Source organism: Corythoichthys intestinalis, chromosome 7 (genome assembly GCF_030265065.1).
Source record: "Corythoichthys intestinalis isolate RoL2023-P3 chromosome 7, ASM3026506v1, whole genome shotgun sequence".
Taxonomy (NCBI): domain Eukaryota; kingdom Metazoa; phylum Chordata; class Actinopteri; order Syngnathiformes; family Syngnathidae; genus Corythoichthys; species Corythoichthys intestinalis.
The window spans coordinates 26,903,530-26,924,095 of record NC_080401.1 but is presented as its reverse complement, the minus strand read 5'-3'; the positions used below and the strand labels follow the sequence as shown (position 1 = coordinate 26,924,095).

Below are 20,566 nucleotides of genomic sequence, written 5' to 3'. Positions count from 1 at the left end.
GCACCCCCAGCCAAACTATGAAAAAAACTGCGACTTAGTCCGAAAAATAAGGTACTGCAGATTGATATGCCGGCCACTTGAGTGACCAAAATCAGGTGAAATTACAAATTATATTACATTTGCCGAATGCAGAAGGGCTGACACCGGTTTTGTTGTTACAAGGAAATACTACAAATTATGTACATATAAACAAAAATAGTATGTCTTTCTTTTTTATTGCAGATATTGATCGCAATAAAACATTTCGACAACATGTTTCCATTTCTTGTTTTATTTAAAACGTTTGGTGCATATGCAAAACAGGTCAATAAATCACAATTTATAAAACTATTAGAAAAATATTGACGAAGGTCAAGCATACAAAGAATGGTTTCAGCCAGCAGAGCTTAAGGGAGCATCGCTCAACTTTCACCCGGCGTTACGGAGACCCTTGGCGGCATCCAGACAGGCTTTCTCCCGCTGCTCTCAGTAATTCCAGCTCCAATAGCATATCTTAAAGTTGCTGCAGTTAAAAAGCTCGTAGTTGGATCTCGGGATCGAGCTGACGGTCCGTCTCAAGGCCGGCCACCGTCTCCGACCCCGGCCTCTCGGCGACGTAGTCTCGATATATGTCCATCAATGTACAGTAAGTGTTGCTGTGAGGCAGATCAACTTATCTTCCCTTGCCTAACAGCATTTTCTACCTGTAAACAAACGAGAAAAAAAACTTGTAACACTTGCATTTATGCTTTTAAGATTTTAGCGTTAATATTTTTGGAGCACTGGACACATGAAAATGAAAGGATAGGAACATACTGTACCTTCCATAACACGGTGACAACATGGCTACAAAAACACCCGGTCTTTGTGGTGGCATGAGCTTGGTTCCCCATCTGCCTTCATGGACATGTTGTCTTCCCCTGTCATGATGATGGCAGATGGACACGGTATTTCCAAACTGCCTTTTTTTAAAGGGATTTTAATGAGTAATGTTACGCCAACTCCACTTTTGTTTTGGATGGAGAAATTCTAAAATGGAAGTTGCTAGCAGACATACGGAAGTAAAGTGAAAGTACCTCAGAAACTTGTCTATAGCAATGTTTTTCCAACCTTTTCTGTGTCACGGCACGTTTTTACATTGGAAAAAATCTCGCGGCACACCACAAACCAAAAATGTTCCAAAATTACTTTCTGTACAGTATATTTAATTATAAAATAATTTCCCAATAATTATACTTACTCAGTGTGAAACTTCAGCCTGTATGGATGAACACAAAGCCGATATCCTGGCAGGAATCTTCGTCAACAGCGCTTAATCCCTCTCTGTTTTTATTTTTATTTTTTTATAGCAGTTAGGCGTGAAAAGCTCAGAACTGTCTGACAGGGGGACTTTAGAAATGTCTTTGATCACATCAGTGGCAAGTATCTCACTGACAATGGCTTTGCAGGCAGGTAGTATTGTCTCTTTTTGGAATCAGCAACAGTGTCGCAGTTTATCAACAAGGTAACTGGCTTTGAGGACTTTCTCATTTACCTTTGTAGTGTTTCTCAAAAAAGTTGCCTTTTTTCTCTCTGTGTTTTCATGGAGGCGAAAAAATACATCGACTTGTTTTGAAATGAGAGCAATTGCAACTGCTCGTGTCACGTTCAAGAACTGCTCGGATTTTTAGCCATCAGCTAAGTTGCTGTCCTCAACAATGACTTGGAATAAAACACAGGGGGAGGATTGACGGTCTCACATATGGATGAAATGGAAAGGACACTTCCATGTATATTGACACTTGATGACTCTAATCAAATGATGTACAGTATACGTGCTGGTGTCCACATTTTTGCGGACAGGATGATACCTGATGGCTAAAAATCTGAGCAGTTCTTGAATGCGACACGAGCAATACCTCGCTCATTTGCACACGACCACAAGCTTCTACCTACTCCTCCTTTCCTACTGCAACTTGTAATGCGTGGTAAGTAGGATGCGTGCATAAAAGTAACATAAAGGAGAGAAGCTTCCACTTATGCATATTTATTCACAAAATAATAATAAATTCACCTTGACCACTCGTCATTCGGGAGCTCAGTGGTTCGCACACACGCCAACATAAAAGTAAGCAGCAACAGACGAAGACCATATTCAATATAAATAAAGCAGCACTACCGCATGGCGGATGTCGGGAGGAACACCATTTAAGGAGGTGACTGTTACAAACTCCGCCCGACGATGTAAAAAAAATGCGATAGTGGATAACGTCTCACGGCACACCTGACGATCTCTCACGGCACACTGGTTGAAAAACACTGGTCTATAGTATACTGACATTTTAATGTTTGCAATCTTTACTGCTTAGCAGACTCTGTGACATATGTGCCCTGTGTTTGAAAAGAAATATTTCTTCATTAAGCACATGAGCCTGAGGCAAGTCAATATTAAACTACTTCATTTGCACCTGCACCAAATGTTAGGTCTGCCTGTCTAAGTACTTGAGGATGGCACACAACATGCCAAGAGACTATCAGTGAAAGAAACTGCCCATCTGGGACATTTAGGTGCTAAAATGACATCAGTAAACCAGACTGTAATTAAAAGTGTGTTGTGTTTGTGCCTCCCTTGTGAAACTGAATTGATTTCTCTGTCACAAAATGATGTACCCTGAGAGCTGCAGTGTTTCACACCAGATGAGAGGCTTTCTTTGTGTCTCATTACATCAGATGCTGTACTAAGTTTGTCTCACTCCAGTTTTCAGAGGCACTATGTTGGTGATTAGTGTCAGAGCTAAATCTGCATGTGTTCTGCTACAGTCACAAGATGAATCTGAATTTTGCAAGAGGAGAATTCAAATTTGTTGCCTTTAACTGGGGCATAACACCACAATGTCATGGCTTAATTGAGGCTGACATCACCATCAAAACTATCACGACCCTTTTTGCTGACCTGCGGATTGCGGTCTTTTTCATCACCAAGCATTGTCATTAATTAAGGCTGCTGAGAGTCACTTGCATTTAGCACCCATGTCTAAACACTCACTGCATGGTGATGAGCAAGAAGAGGTACGAGCGCAGTCGCTGTTAGGAACATGTTATGCGCGGGTACCATCCTGTGTCATTTTTCTCTGTGTTCCAGAGGGGTCTGTTGTTTTTGCAATGTGTCTGGAGTCCTTACAAGACGCAGTGCAAAGACGCTGGCAGATGGCAAGAGTTGGCAGGAACTCGGTTACTGAATGTTGTGTGATGGCTGCCTGCAAGCAGAATGGCGTACAGCCACCATGGACCTGGTCTGGTGCCACAGGTCAATATTAAACACAGTGAGGGCATTTCAACACATGTATGCACAACTCAAAACACATGAACAAACTTAAGCTGGCCATATTGGAAGTTGGACAATACACACAAGTAATTTGAGGAACAGTTTGACTAAAGTCAGTGCTTGGGTTCCTAAGGGGTAATCAAGACTTACCAGAAGTACCAAAAAAAAAAAAAAAAAATCCAACTCAACATGAGCCTGGTCTCTTAAAAGTAAAGAAAACAAAGCACAAAACTGAACCAAAGTGTAAAACATTAAAAACTAAAATATTAATATTATTCATTAAAAAAAAAAGTTAACTAAAGGAACGTCAATATGTTAAAACTAGTGTTGCACTGATACCATTTTTTCTGGCCCCGGTATCGACACCTGGCTGTGCAGTATCGGCCAATACCGATACCATACCGGTACCACTCCTTTTTAAATATATGGCGGAAAACACTCAGGTGACTTGTAGTTCCAAGTCATGATTTTAACGTGATATTATTGCGTACTTACTTCTTTTCGATCCAAAAACTCCATGTAACATGTATCACCGAGTCTCAAGACACAGTTGTGAATGGTCACAGCCGGATTTGGGGGGGATTTTATGGGTGAAACATGGTAATATAACAAGGGTCGCGATGCAGAAATCGCAGATGTCAAGGAGTGGTTGAGATTTTATTTTTCATATACTGTATTTACCGTTTAAAACATTTTTTTTTTCAAATTTTCTTTGCTTGGATTGACTATTTATCATCTAAGATATCGGAGAAAATGCGACAGTAAAAAAAAAAAATACAATTAAGCGATAGTTATGAGGTAGATATCTGTGACTTTTTTACAGACGCCATTTTTTTTCATTGTGATGTAATTTGTTTAAAGCTTTTGTTTTTTTTAAACAAAATATGAGACATCAATGAATGATTCTAAGCTAAAATGACATTTTGAAAAATAAATATAATATATTACCTTTTTATGGCTGGGTTGAAACAAAACTGGTTGCGCGACGTCTGTAAACGGGGGTTTCCAGGGTAAAAAGGACAAATTAAAAAAAGTTCGGGGGCTCAATGCGCCATGAATCTGCTATTGCAGCATATAGACATTTTGTTCTATCAAACACAACATTTCTTTTGGCTTAAAATACAGCAGTTTCTTTTAAAGAGGAGTGCAAGAGCAGAAACTGCTTTTTCGGTCTTGTCTGTGTTTTCCGCCATATATATACAGTTTTTATATTTAAACTGTATATTTATGAAGAGCTACACACTTGAATGTGAAATCATTGCTATCATGGCTTTGTCAGGCTGCTGGTTACCTTTTTGAAACGATAAAAAAGCACTAATACAAAGTGAATCCAGGAGAACGTTTTATTGCATACCTTGTATGGGTGACAATAGTTAGATAAACCTTTGGTTCTCAAAGGCCAAAATAGTGCTAAATGCATGAAATTAAAACATGTATTGTACTAGCCCAACAGTAAGAAAGTAAAAATACATTAATCTGCATGAACCGAATAAACATTTTTAAACCCTGAGTTTTGGCTCTCAAAGGCCACACAGTGCAACTTTCATGAAGTAATAATTATAATAATAATTGAACACAGCGTCCTGTCTCTCTATCAGCCTCCTTGCCTGGCACGGCCAGACTGTTCTCCCTGTATTTTTCCAAACACTGAGAGAAAAGTCTGGGACCCAGCCCATTAACGGCCTCTCGAGCAGGTACAAAATCAATCGACAAATCAGATTCGTTTATTTGCGTGACGTGTTCTTAACGAGCAACGTCACTCTTGCGCGTCGAAAGTAGTCTCCACAACAACACAGATGGTGAACAAGAGAGCCGAGAATATGTTCCAATCCACGGTAAAAATTACTAAAACACATCGACACAAGTCATTGACAACAGTCTGTCTCGCGCTAGCCATGTTGAATAAACACCGCTCTCCTCGTATGTTTACTTCCGCGCGCAAGTCCCTCGTCCTGCCCTCGTCGTTTTACTAACGTCACGTCTGCCCGTCGCTGATTGGTCCACTCCGCTGTCTGTTTGCTGTGGCTTGCTTTGCCCTGGAAATTGTATCCGCTGAATGGTGGCCAGACTCAATAGCTGGAACAGCGGTGAGTCTGGTGTACCAGGCAATCAGCCTCCCTTTCTGTGCACCAGCAGCAACATTACTCAACTTTATCTTTATAGCAGTGCACGAGTGACTCTCTCTCTTAGACACACACACACCTGCACACTCATACATAGACAATTTATCCACTTAGCTTAGCTTAGCTTACTTTGCTTACTTCTACACCACTTTTGAAACAGGTCTCAAATTACTGCAGCATTTCTTTCAGTAAAAGACAAGAAAAGTAAAGTACCTTTGAGTCTGGGATGCTCCAGTTGAGAAGCAATCGCTTGGCTGGTGTGTGTGATCCCTTGAATTCTTTCGCATTATGTACTACGCTTTCCAGTGAGCTGTCAAGCGAAGCATGGAAAGTTGGGAGACTTGACTGCTCCGGACGTCGGTTGAAAAGCGTCCTCAAATGTTTTAGCAGGTTCAAGGTATTGAAACTGGCCGAATTAACTCCACCTCTCGAAACTTTCAGGCCACAAATCTTGTATGCAGCTATTGTACTCGACATGATTGGAGTTTCTAATATGCTGAAATATTTCCAGACCGCCGACACTTTGTTCTCCTGGTTTTTTTACCTCCATATGAAAAAGTTGCCCTGGCATTGGTTAAGAGCGACTATTGGCCTGCTCTCATTGGTCTGAAGCAGGCCAATAGTGATAGCTGCTTGGCATGCAAAGTGATCACGTGTGATGACACAACAACAGAGTTTCGTTAGGAGAAGACTTTCGTCAGGAGAAAGAAGGCTGCAGTCAAGTGTTATAATACGGGACTAGTAAATGGTATCTGCGCCCTATTTGTTGGTACTCGCCGATACCACCATTTTAGTGCCGGACCCCTCCCCTCCACGCCGATACTGGTATCGGTGCATCATTGGTTAAAACATCAAAAGATTATATTACATCTAGCAATAATTGAAGAGGACCAGATAAAATAACTGTGTGATCAAAGTTTGTTCGACTTAAAATATTACCAGAATTTCCTTGAAGGTTTAGGTCAAAATTCAAAAATTCAAATACATAGAAAATACAACATTTGAAGTACAACTTTATATAAAAATACCAAGTGACCCAGTCACAATTACACTTGATGTCGGAATATTGTTATTTAGACAAAACAGGTCCTTTTTAAGGGACGAAAAACTCTTCTCAATGAATAATATTGAAAACTAAGTATGTTACTTGCAAAAGGTTCCTTTGTTACATGTATTTGAAGTTTTGACTTGTAACTTATTGATGCAGATACCTTAAGAATCTGACAGTGTATGAAAAGATGGTACATATGGAACATTTTGTTTTCATTGCATCACTGTACTGTACAAAATACAGTAAGTTATTTCAATGCTCCTAATAGCTGTCAATATATTTGCTATGAAACTTATATAAAGTAAGAAAAGGTAAAACAACAATTTAAAAATTATGAGTGTTTGTATATAAAGTAAGAAAAGGTCAAAAAACAATTTAAAAATTATGGTTGTTTGAAGCTTTTCAAAACAGACATGCCATTTATTAGTATGTCCAGCCAAACACACATATATCCCGCAGATATGCGCGCGCACAAACACGACTTCATGGTTGAAGCTGCTACCATGGTGACCAAGTAGACAGCTGTCTCCGTTGACAGAATACGAGAGCCCTTCCCACCCATGGTATTTCACTTCTGTCACAGTCAATCCACTCACCTTCACCTCATCACAGCCAGCTCTCTGGATACCTACTTGGTACATTAAAGGAGTGATGGAGCGAGGGTGATGGGTGTGACTCCATCAGAGTGAAACTATCCTACTAATACGTTTAATATATAACCTTGCAACATAGGTTACCTCATTATTCCTAAGGTTGTTACTACTCTAACTGTGTATGTTGTATGTCAGTGCATCAATGCAGTTATTTATGGTTTCAGTCAACTTGTACCGATGCCAAATTGCAATTCTGCATTCAATGTGGGTCTTGGCCATCTGGCTAACACTTTATATAACAATCAAGGCCATTAACGAATAAATCTGTACTGCATGCACATACAAACAGATGTCCTGCATATTTTGGAACAACACAATAAAATATTTTTCATGATCACGCAAGGAAAATTTGCAAACAAGTCAGTACAGAGCACAATGCAGTCACACTCAGCAGACCTCTCACACAAACTTAATTTACCATATAATCATTACGTTGTTGTTCAGTGACTATATATATCATTTTGTGAACATGAGTGGCCCCCGGGAAGGAGTTCAAGAGCCTGCAAATCCTTTGCATGCTAAAAAGTGTATCAGTGCATGTCTTATGTGAAATTACCATTTCAAGCAAGCGATAGTTGCATAGAGGACATGGAATTTGCTGTTATTTAAACTTTATGCACACCTAATAAATATTATATCAAAATATTACTTCTGCATAGACAGGGTAAGTAAACATTAAAATAAATAACAGTTCAGACCCCTCAAAAATTCCAAAATGTTATATTTTACAATTCATGCTTCTTTTTTTTTTTAAAGTGCATGTGACATGAAAAAGCATGTTTATTTCATAATACACGCGGTATTTTATGCTTCTGAATGATATGGACCGCTTGGATGTGTGTGGAAGCAATCGCTATATTTATTTAGTTTTTTGAATCCCGCGCCAGGAAAATGAGTGACTTCCGGATTTGGTCTTGCATTGAGGAGGACAGTGCTGTGACATGTACGGGAGAAGGTGTCCTCTTCACTATACAGCGTACTGTTGTGTATGAGGACGAAGGATTCAGCTGATTTTGCGGATTAATACGTTTATTTTTCGCATCACGCCAGCCAAACGGCTGCAGAAAAATCATTCTGTATAAGGGAGAAGCGTATGCGCCTTTTTGGAGTTTCAAAAGGTTCCCATTCACCTTGGATATTAGCCAAAACAAGCCCAACTACTGTGGAACCATTGGACTCACGAGGAAGTGAGTAAACATCTTGTTTAGTATTATGTCAAATATTAATACAGCCATTACAAAGTACACACTACAAACTTTCTTTAAATAAAGGACTACTTACGTTTGATCGTTGATAGGCATGTAAAAAGGTCTCCTCATGCACATTAGCAGCACGTTAGCTGCACAACAACTGCAGCCACCCTCCTCCGGGGAATGAACTGTAAATTGCTCTCCGCCAGGCGGTTTGCCGATCCGCAAAGACAATGGACAACCCAGTCGTCATGTCAAATAATCCAGGCTAGTTATGTGTGATTTTCCGCTTCGAAGACTTTGAAACATCACTCGGTTTGGGTTAGCATGTCGGCTAGCTGTCACACCTCTTGGTTTGTTTACATTCTCCGAAGCCATGGAAGGGAAATGACATATTTATTTAGCAATTGGGGAAAATACTTGGATAAAAAGAATATCCTGTGAAAATATTGGAGTAGAGAGACTGAAAGAATGACATTTTGCGGCTCTCTTAGTTGCGTTTTCCTCGTTCTAAATAATTCCCCCCCAATGGGCTGAATAGTAAAACCGATGAGCCCAGTCTCCCGCTGACGTCATCCACCTGTTGGGGACAATAAAGCCCTATAATGGTAGGCGTGGCTCACCGGCAGATTAAAAGACTAATTTCTCGTCATCTGCGCTTTGCTAAATTGTTGTATATAGTCGATTCGTCTCAAAATATGATTCTAATTCACATAATAATGCCATTTAAGACTTTTTTTCTCCTGTCGTATGTTCTTTAAAGTATTATGTTATTTGTCTTAATACCAGGCACCTAAACCACAATGTTTTGTATGTATCAGTCTCTTGAAACCTGAAAATAGATGAATAAACAATTTTACAATTTATGCTTATTTAAAGTATACATTGTGTTACATGTCTTAATACCAGGCACCTAAACCACCATGACAATCTTACCTTAATGTCGGACGCTTGGTATGCAAGCGGGGCAAGCGCGCAAAGCCAAAAAAGCGCACCAGAGTGGCCAAAACATTATTTCAATGAAACAAAGGAGGGTACACTGTTTTGTCCTGTCTCTTCAATGCCAAGCTTGGCTGCATGTCGGCCATGAATGAACACCTAAAGCGCCGTCACTCAGTTGTAATTTTGGAAGACAACAGGAGAAAATTACAAGCTGAGAGATTGTAAGTCCATCTAACAAACTAACGACATGTTTTATTGAAGTTGGTAAGCCTGTCGCGATATGCAATGTGTCCAATTTTTGCACGGTGAATAAAAATGAGGGCGGTAATTTTCACGGCTGCGTTTTATCGTCGCGTGCGTGCGTGCATACGTTTGTGCGTGTGTGTACGCGTGTGTGTTGATGGCATATGAGACTCCAATTCCTTTCGCATATGTTTATTGGTCATCAACACGCCGTAGAATTAAAGTTCAGACATACAAAATAAGGAAACACATCTATATTATACACTGTAAACATTAGCATTGCTACATTGAGGCAAATGGGGAAAAAAGACAACCTACTTTAGCCTGCTACAAAAAATTGGCAGTTTAACTTGAGGTTAAAAGGTGACACATCAAACAGGAAAAATCGCTGGTTAATAGCATTTGCAACCCCCCCCCCCCAAAAAAAATGTAAAAATTGATTACTGACACCACATGCGATGGCAAAATGAGGGTTTTTTTTTTTTTTTTTTTGCGGAATGTAAAGCTTACTGTTAGCGGTTTAGCGAACGTACCTCCGGTGAACATTTCAAAATAAAAGCACATTATGTTCGTCATATAAATAACGATTTCTGGAGTTAATCCCACATACTTCAGAATTCAGATTCTACACTAAGAATAGACACCCTATATGAAAAATCTGATTGGCAATGATTATAATACTATTATTCAGTATATAATATTATACTATAATATTAATGTTAGATATTCTTTTAAAGAATTGTTTTGAATCATGTTGGAAAGGCGAAGTCAGTGTTCTGAATCTGTTTACATTCCATTCTTTTGCACGACTTAATGCTATTAGCATTTGACCTTATTGTTTATTTGTGAAGAATTTAAGCGTTTCAAAATGTTTTTGTGAATTAATAGGCGTCATCAAAAATTTCATTGCTAAATTGGTAAAAAAAAAGGGGGGGGGGGATTTTTGATTAGTCGACTAATCATAAAAATATTCGGCTGACTAATCGGGAGAAAAATTGTCGTTTGGGACAGCCCTAGTTGTACAGTATACCGGAACATATATTTCCTCCACACCCTTCTCAACTTTTTAACCCCTGACCCATTTTCATGCCTGATTAATATATCATACTTGCATCCCTCATGCAAATTTACTCTTAAAAAAAGCAGCAAGAGATACTATGAGTGTGCTTATGTTCTACCAATCATCCAAAACAAAATGAAAGAATTGGGCCAGCTGAAGGAGAAAAGGGGGCTGTTTGTTGCTGCTCAATAGTGACAACATATTGTGTTTATATGAAAGGCTGACATGCGATTTCCATAAGCCCACTGCGGGCTAATGACAGCTACGTCCAAAAATACAAATCCTACACCTAAATTATAGTATGAAATGTATACCAGTCGATTTGGAGAGCCACAACAAGGCCGAGTGATAATAAATACAAAAAACCCACACGAAACTCTTCTGGATTGTCCTATTTTTTTGAGGATGAAAACAGTCAAGGCAGCAAAGTGGTTTCGTTAGCACATCTGCCTCACAGTAGAGAAGCTATGGTCCGAATGTTGACTCGGACCTTCCGGTGTGTCATTTGAATTTCTGTGCTATTGGGGCTTTTATACAGGTTGCATACTGTGTTCTCCTCGCACATTCGGAAAATTTGCATGATAGGATGACCAGACTAAATTTCTTGTAGGTTTGAATGTGAGTATGAATGGTTGTTTGTACATATGTTTCAGCTATGGACTGGCGACCAGTCCAGTATTCATCAGGTCTCGTGCCTCAAGTTAGCGTGGAAATGGTTTCACAGATAACCAGACCTCGTCAAATAGTGTGGCTGTGCTCAATGAGGGCACAGGGGGTGCAGTGGAAAGCAACCCCGAGGAACATGTTTTTTCTTTCAGCAGTGCTAGAATAAAGTGTAAGTGCATACCTACAACACTAGATAGACTTGACTTGACTAGACTTGAAGAAAAAAAACACATCAAGGGACATTAGTTAGTTTGGTCCTGTAGTTGCTAAAAGTCACACGAGTCACACCCAAATGCACCGCACTTAATTGTATCCATTTAATTCTTACCACAAAATAAAAATTTCTAGCAAAACACCTGCAAAGTGAAGAGTCTTTCTTGGAATCATCATTTTGACAGCGCCATTGTTTAGTTATACTTGCGTGAAGCCTCACAAGAACCGACGAGATATGTGTCATATCATTCCTAAAAATCACTGAAGCTGGGAAAAAATTTTTATAGTTCGCGTATGTAGCATTACATGATATGATTAGTACCTCTAGTTGGCATTAGGTATGTGCTGGTATGAGATTCTGACGGTATGATAACCTTAAGCAAAAATATCATGGTTTCACGGTAACACGGTATTGCAATTACAGCTCTAAAATGTTTTGAGATTTCTGGGTTACAAAAAACATATATATACAGTGGGGCAAATACTGTAAATATTTAGTCAACCACTAATTGTGCAAGTTCTCCCACTTGAAAATATTAGAGAGCCCTGTAATTGTCAACATGGGTAATCCTCAACCATGAAAGACAGAATGTGGGGGAAAAAAAAAAAAACTGAAAATCATATTGTTTGATTTTTAAAGAATTTATTTGCAAATCATGGTGGAAAATGAGTATTTGGGCTATCTCAATACTTTGTTATGTACCCTTTGTTGGCAATAACGGAGGCCAAACGTTTTCTGTAACTCGTCACAAGCTTTTCACACGCTGTTGCTGGTATTTGGCGCATTCCTCCATGCAGATCTCCTCTAGAGCAGTGATGTTTTGGGGCTGTCGTAGTGTATGTTGCACATCAAAAGGAAAAAAAAAATCACCTTTGTGATTCCGTTCATAAGAATCCATCCTCCATAGAATACTGAATATGTAGTATCATCTTTATAGTCATAATTGTTCATGTGTTACTTGAAACAACAAATTAAAAAGAACATTGAATCATATTTCATACAATATTTTCTTGGGAACGTTTAGGCAACAATTCACACTTGTCAAGTAGGCTCATCTTCTGTGATAGCCTAGGTAACTAAAGCTCATCTGCACGCAAACTGCAGCATGCAAAGACCTGTATTCATACCCTACAGCTAGCTTGAAAGATGTCACCTTACTCAGCATTTATCTGCCATTAAGATGCTTACGGCTTGCTGTTGGGACACGAGCAGCTATCATTTGCTGTCTTTTCACTGTCCAGAACATATGCCTGAATGTCCTCAGCAACCAAGATGGGTTCATTTGCTTGAGTTGTCTTCCATATGAAGGAAGATTCTATGAAATTACCACAGATGGAAGTTGACACAAACACAGCATTATTGACACAGTAATGTTACAGAATGCACAGTCTATATTATTCTATATATGTACTGGACTGTCTCAGGAAATTAGAATACACAATATTCTAATTTTTTGAGACAGTCCTGTGTATATATACAGGACTGTCTCAGGAAATTAGAATACACAATATTCTAATTTCCTGAGACAGTCAGGAAATTAGAATATTGTGTATTCTAATTTCCTGAGACAGTCCAGTATAGTTTACTGTCATACATAAATTATCCATATTATACAGTACCTCATGATTCTCACTAATTGCTCCAAAGTGACTGTAGAATACTTGAAGATTTTATTACGTGCAGTGGGTAAACATCTTAATCTGTATAGGTTACCATTTTGAATTCTTTGTCTGTCATACAGCTATGCTGCCCTTAGCCTGTTTTAAATTTGACAAATGTAAATCACACCAATAGCAAGCAATTTAATACTTGCTGGCATCTGGCAGAAACCTTCTATATTAAAATTAGGTAAATTTCCTATTATTATTATTATTTTGACAAAAGAAAATATTGGTCAGGTAGTTTCCTGAATTTTTCAACAAACCGTGATGGTTTCCACACATTGCCATCATTATGTTTAGAACAGTATTATAATTGTAGTAATTTAGTCATTGATGTTGTGATAGTACATTTGCCTGACTACACACAGGCAGCGTGGGATTGATTCCTATGCAACGGCGGTGTGAATGTGAGTGCAAATTGTTTTCCGTCTCAGTGTGTGGCCGACGACTGACTGGTGACAAGTTTAGTGTCTAATCTGCCTTTCGCTTAAAGTCAGCTGGGCTCCAACACCCCATGATTACAAGTGGTGCTGAAAATAGATGAATGTATACATATACTGTATTAATTATAATATGTTAAATGCATTAATAATGGTGTTAACTGGGGCTGTCCCAAACGACTAATTTCCTCCCGATTAGTCAGCCGACTATTTTTACGATTAGTCGACTAATCTAATAATTTTTTTTTGTTTTGTTTACTAATTTAATAACAAATTTTTTGTTGAAGCTTATTAATTCACAAAAAAACATTTTGGAACACCTAAATTCTTTATTAACGTAAAAATAAATAACAAATATCAATAATAAATTACAAACAATGAGGTCAAATTCTGATGGCATTAAATAGTGCAAAAAAAATGTAAACGGAAACACTGTGACTTCACCTTTTTAACAGGAGTCAAAACAATTCTTACTCTTTTTGTGGTATGTCTATATTGTTCTAAATGTTAAAATGAATTGCAGTGTCGCGGACAATCATTTTCAGAATACTTTGTGCGAGTTCAGATGCTCATTCTGGTGCGCAATCCGCATTTTGGGGGGAAGGGAAAAACTGCTCAACTTTTGTTTTAATCTATCAATCAAATCAATCAAATTTATTTATATAGCCCAGTGTTTCCCACCAATGAACGAGACGCCACAGTCTCGTTTGCCCCCCCCCCTCAACGCCGGGAAAAAAAAAAAATACTAATCAGATGCGTCAGTCAGCCGATTACACAGCTGTAGCCCACTCCACTCTACTACCCGCGCGAGCGAGAGCACCATTTTAGAGTAGTATTTTATTTATTTATTTATTTATTTATTTATTTAAGAGACGCAAGGGGAACGAGTAGGAAGAATGGGAGAACGAGCGAGATCGCGAGAGATAGCGGTCGCATGTCTTAGCAGCCCGCTGTTATTTTGTTATTGTTTTTCTTTATTATTGTTACCACAATCAAGTGGGTAAGCAAATACAGACTTCTCTCCTTCTTCCCCATATCCGGGGCATTACAATAGTTTGGATCGGACTTTTCGGCGAAAGTGAGCGGTGGACGGCCGTCTTGGACGGAAAGCAAACTTTGATTGAACTTGCGCGGAGAGGCGGGGCCCAAAATAAAGCCTTGCTCTATTTTCAGAGCGTTGGTCACAGTAAAGTATTTATTAGTTCAAGCAGAGTAAAATGATACATATTCACGGTACAAGAACGTCGTTTCCGTGTCCATCGATTGGTAAGAAAAGGCTGTTTGTACGAGTGACGTGTGGGCGCTCCCGTCGGGGGGACATTTCGCGTGGAGTGGCTATTTTTCGGCACAACACCGACGCGCCAACTTCAGACAGGGGTTGGATAAATGCGCCCCCCCCAATTTCGCGAGCTCTGGGACACTCGAAAAATGACTCTCATACCTCTCCTTGCTAAGTTAATGGTACCTCGATGTGCGTTTGTGTGGAAATTTAGTTCACGAACAACGGGGAAAAAACTATTCACCTTCTCACCGAATCAAGAAAAACTACACGGCCATTAGAATTCCCCCAGTCCTGTAAATGGGTCAGTTGACAGAAGGACTGTTATTGTTGTGGTGATGTAGTACTTATGAGGGTCAAATAAAAACGAAAAAGGAGGGCTACGACGGCGGTCTGAAACCCGCGGCTCTTGGGCCGCATGCGGCTCTTTAGTGCTGCTTCGGAGCTTTTTTTTTTTTTTAATGGAAAAAGATGGGGGAGGGAAATATATTTTTTGTTTTAATAGGATTTCTAGGAGGACAAACATGATACAAACATTCTTTCAATTCATTAATATTGTAATGAAGTTAAACTTGTGGTGTCATCGTACAACAGAGTAGTCACGTGGTGCGCTATAGGATCCACTGCAGGGAAAATAAACATTTAATCATGAAGGCTAATTATGTATTTCTAGCCAACTTAGTCATTTTATAGTAGGCTAGTATTGATAATTATAAGGCTTGTACAAGGCTTTTAATTTTTTGCTGCTCCAGACATACTGTATCAGTTTTTTTTTTTTTGGGGGGGGGGGGGGGGGGGGGGGTCAAATATGGCTCTTTCAACAGTTTGGGTTGCCAACCCTGAGTCACTACGAGATGTAAGTTGTACTATTGCTACGAGAAAAAAAGTCGCATGATTACATAGGGTAACGTAGCTGTAATCAGCAACGCATTTTACATACATGTACCGTAGCTGAGAACTATAACATTAGCCTAGCTAATGAAATATTTCAAATATATCTTTGTTATGGTTCTTCTTGGGGGAAAAAAAATAAGGAAAAAAAAAAAAAATCGCCGTGGCACGACATGGTGTGGCTGTCCGACTCCGATGCAGCCCACCACCACAGTTTCAAAAAATCCTATGGTCAGAGACCCTCCCACCACAGTCTCCTAAAATCCTGTGGGAAACACTGTAGCCCTTTACAAAACCCGAAAGGCCCTCAAAGTGCTTTACAACAAAACATGGCTCAACACACCCGACGATCTCTCATGGCACGCTAGTGTTGAAAAACACTGCGCTAGCTTGTTGTTTCTTGTTGTGTTCCAAAATTACATTTAGGTGACGGCGCTTCAAGTGTTCGTTCATAGCCGACGTGCTACGTGCGGGTATGCGAGCTCAGCTAAGCAAGAGTACGAACAGTTACACCCTACATATTTTCCTTGAAATAATTCCAGGCTCTGGCCATTCTGGTCCGCTTTTTTTCCCCCACCGCTTGCATCGTGAGCGCCCGCCATTCTAAACTTTATCCGCATGTAATTTTTTTTTTTTTTAACCCGTCATTACCAGTTGACGGTATGTTTTGCCCGTCGACGTATTCACGTGATCGATGACGTCGACAACGTCGACTAGTCGGGACAGCTCTAGTGTTAACGCGAACCCCCTTTGACGCCATTAATTTTGTAAAAGCGCGATAAATTCTGGCCCTTCCTTCACCCTGTAGTTTGGAATTCAAGACAACGTGCGCTCTCATGTACTCCAGTTTTTGGGAAGAGCCAGAAATTATCCTGCTGACTTGATCCGGGTAAAATTTAATTTTGTGTTTTAAAGGCCCGTTGAGGCAGCATGACCCATAAAGTTGTTTTCGAGTATGTTTGGATGAAAACACAGCGGTGAATCTCCTGGCGCCATGCATAGCTCTCGTGGCCAGTTAAGACTCACTATACGTGGGCAAAAGCAGTCAGCGGATCGGGGTGGAATCCCCGTGTCAAGCGAAAGTCACTTTGGCTGTTTTAGCCCAAAATGTGGCACTCTGAGGCGAATTGTGACATTTATTGTTTATTGATCTACAATGCACAGGTAAACTGTAATGAATGCGTGGAATGGATAAATGAACGCTTCCGAGCACCACGAGAACCTTCAGCATGGAGGCTCCAGGCGCTTTGCGCTTCTCTCGCGGCCAACCAAGGCTCACTATTTTCGGGCAAAATTACACAGAGGATCGGGGTGAAATCCACGGATTAACCCTAAATGTGGTACTCTTAGGTTGAGTGACTGGCGCAAACACTCCTAAAATGCACAAATGAACTTTATACATGCTTTGGAAGACAAGCGTTTTGGTCAGTTCAATTAATTTATCTCATTTTTCACATTTCTTTTTTTGTAATTCAATTCATAGATAATATTAAACCAATGATAACAAATGATATTTCATTAAGTATGGAGTACATGCATAGTGAAATGTAAAGTATATAAAATAAAGATGTTTAAAATGAAATACAAATGTTATAGATTTCACCCAAAAAATTAAATTGAAAAGCAGGCACTGGGCTTGAACCCTTGAAATCAAGAACTGTGAGTGGACGTGCTAACCACTCACCCCCCCATGCTTTCCTTTTATTTGAAGTTTTTTTCGGAAAAAAGTTTATTTCATCTGTACAAGTGTAAAGTTGCCCAACTCTTGTTTCTCAATCGTCAACTCCTGGGCTAAAAGGTGTACTTAAAACTTTAAAACAGGGTGTCCAAAAAAATGTGTACACCCTTTTGCAGTTGGTTACATGACATGTTCACACTTGAGCTGCATTTTCATACTTCCAGTAGCATTTGTGAATAAATTTTCTTTCTTCAAGGTTTAGTCTGGCTGACATTATTGATTCAATGGGTTTTATTTACAAAGAAATCCACAGACAATTTGGTTACCAACTGCTTACATACATTTTTTGCGACACCCTAATCATTATTGCATTTAAAAAAAAATTCAAATGCGATTAGTCACAAGTTAACTATGGAATGCATGCGCTAGACAGCACTTGTATCAAATTTGATAAAATAATGGAACAGAAAAAAAGGGAAAATAAAGAATCTTTTCACCATTTTCATATGAATAATCGCAAACAAAAATATTTAATCACTTGACAGCACTACTAAATAAACTGTATATACCAGGGTACCTCCACAAATGAAGTTAATTTGTTCCAGGACCTTGTTTGTAAGTCGAAATGGTCGTATTTCGAGCAGGATTTTAACTCCATTAATCCATTCCAGGACTAAAATTCCATTAATTCGTTCGACAGCCCGAAAAACTAACCTAAATTCTCAGTAAATATTGATGGTACTATTGCAAATATCAATTCCAAAGAGCAAACAAATACATTATGAATACAAATCGGAATAATAACAATATACTGGACTGTCTCAGAAAATTAGAATACACAATATTCTAATTTTCTGAGACAGTCCTGTACATTAATCCACCATTTAAAGCAGTGGTGTCCAAACTTTTTGCAAAGGGGACCAGATTTGGCGTGGTAAAAATGTGGGGGGCCGACCTTGGCTGACGTCCTTTACATAGAACAATATACAGGACTGTCTCAGAAAATTAGAATATTGTGTATTTTAATTTTCTGAGACAGTCCAGTAATAATAGAAAAAATAATATTAATAACATCTGTAATAATGTAGCAAACCGGCTTCTAATATGGCGAATGTGTTTGCGTGTACCTGAACGCATCGAGTGGCTGACTTGAGTGAGCCTTTTTAGTTTCACTTTCACCTTGTTTACGTGCTGCAGGGGACACTGGGCACAATTTAATGGAATAAATGATTAGAAACCTGACAAAGCTGGCGATTTCTTTGGCGATGTTACCACAATAATAACTGCCACCTAAACTTAGAGTTGTGGTCAAAAGTTTACATACACTTGTGAAGAACAGAATGTCATGGTTGAGTTTCCAGTTATTTCTACAACTCTGATTTTTCTCTGATAGAGTGATTGGAACAGATACTTCTTTGTCACAAAAAACATTCATGAAGTTTGGTTCTTTTAGGACTTTATTATGGGTGAACAGAAAAAAGTGATCAAATCTGCTGGGTCAAAAATATACATACAGCAGCTCTAATATTTGGTAACATGTCCCTTGGCCATTTTCACTTCAATTAGGCGCTTTTGGTAGCCATCAACAAGCTTCTGGCAAGCTTCTGGTTGAATCTTTGACCACTCCTCTTGACAGAATTGGTGCAGTTCAGTTAAATTTGATGGCTTTCCGACATGGACTTGTTTCTTCAGCATTGTCCACAAGTTCTCAATGGGGTTTAAGTCAGGACTTTGGGAAGGCCGTTCGAAAACCATAATTTTAGCCTGATTTAGCCATTCCATTACCACTTTTGATGTGTTTTTGGGGTCATTGTCCTGTTGGAACACCCAACTGCGCCCAAGACCCAATCTTCGGGCTGATGATGTTAGGTTATCTTGAAGAATTTGAAGGTAATCCTCCTTCTTCACTATCCCATTTACTCTCTGTAAAGCACCAGTTCCATTGGTAGCAAAACAGCCCCACAGCATAATACTACCACCACCGTGCTTGACGGTAAGCATGGTGTACTTGGGGTTAAATGCCTCACCTTTTCTCCTCCAAACATATTGCTGGGCATTGTGGCCAAACAGCTTGATTTTTGTTTCGTCTGACCACAGAACTTTCCTCCAGAAGGTCTTATCTTTGTCCATGTGATCAGCAGCAAACTTCAGTCGAGCCTTAAGGTGCCGCTTTTGGAGCAGGGCTTCCTTCTTGCACGGCAGCCTCTCAGTCCATGGAGATGCAAAACACGCTTGACTGTGGACACTGACACCTGTGTTCCAGCAGCTTCTAATTCTTGGCAGATCTGCTTTTTGGTGATTCTCGGTTGAATCTTCACCCTCCTGACCAATTTTCTCTCAGCAGCAGGTGATAGCTTGCGTTTTCTTCCTGATCGTGGCAGTGACAAAACAGTGGCATGCACTTTATACTTACAAACAATTGTTTGCACTGTTGCTCTTGGGACCTGCAGCTGCTTTGAAATGGCTCCAAGTGACTTTCCTGACTTGTTCAAGTCAATGATTGTTCAAGTCAGTAATCACTCACAGGAAATTGCTAATTCATGTTGCTGTATGTATATTTTTGACCCAGCAGATTTGATCACTTTTTCTGTTAACCCATAATAAAGTCATAAAAGAAACAAATTTCATGAATGTTTTTTGTGACAAAGAAGTATCTGTTCCAATCACTCTATCGGAGAAAAATCAGAGTTGTAGAAATAACTGGAAACTCAAGAGAGCCATGACATTATGTTCTTCACAAGTATATGTAAACTTTGGACCACAACTGTATAAAGACTGGCGAACGGAGGAGTTTCGTCATAGACCATCTACGTCTGTATTGTTGAGCGAGCCATCATCATCATCATCACGGATGCGAACCCCACGCTCATTTTTTTCCATCATATCTATCTTCATCTCAATGGTAACGGTAAGCATCACTTTTTTTTCACCACCTGCACTAACATTGCTAAAACCCATGTTGATTTCTCTTAAAAGAAAATCTGCCATGCCTTTGTCTGAAAGAAACTGCGGTGCCGTCATAGATCGTCGTATTTACAGCATGTAGTCGGATGTAGAAACAAATGGTGAGTCAAATTTTATGTCAGATGTCGAAAAGATCGTGTGTCGAAGCGATCGTATTTCGAGGTACCACTGTATAACAATAAGAAAACTTTAGAGACCGCAAGGGATTAAATTAACCATCATGTCACA

General features: G+C 39.4%; 1 protein-coding gene and 1 long non-coding RNA gene across 5 annotated transcripts in view; both read right to left on the bottom strand.

The window, feature by feature from the left end:
- The window catches only part of pde4ba (phosphodiesterase 4B, cAMP-specific a), a 240,747-nt gene that overhangs the window by 126,019 nt on the left and 94,162 nt on the right, over positions 1 to 20,566 (bottom strand). The window lies entirely within an intron of this gene.
- Positions 24 to 3,417, bottom strand: LOC130919390 (uncharacterized). The gene is made up of 3 exons (XR_009063955.1): positions 1,220 to 3,417; positions 801 to 899; positions 24 to 683 (listed from the first exon to the last, which is right to left on the bottom strand). It is a non-coding gene; the product is annotated as an uncharacterized LOC130919390 (long non-coding RNA).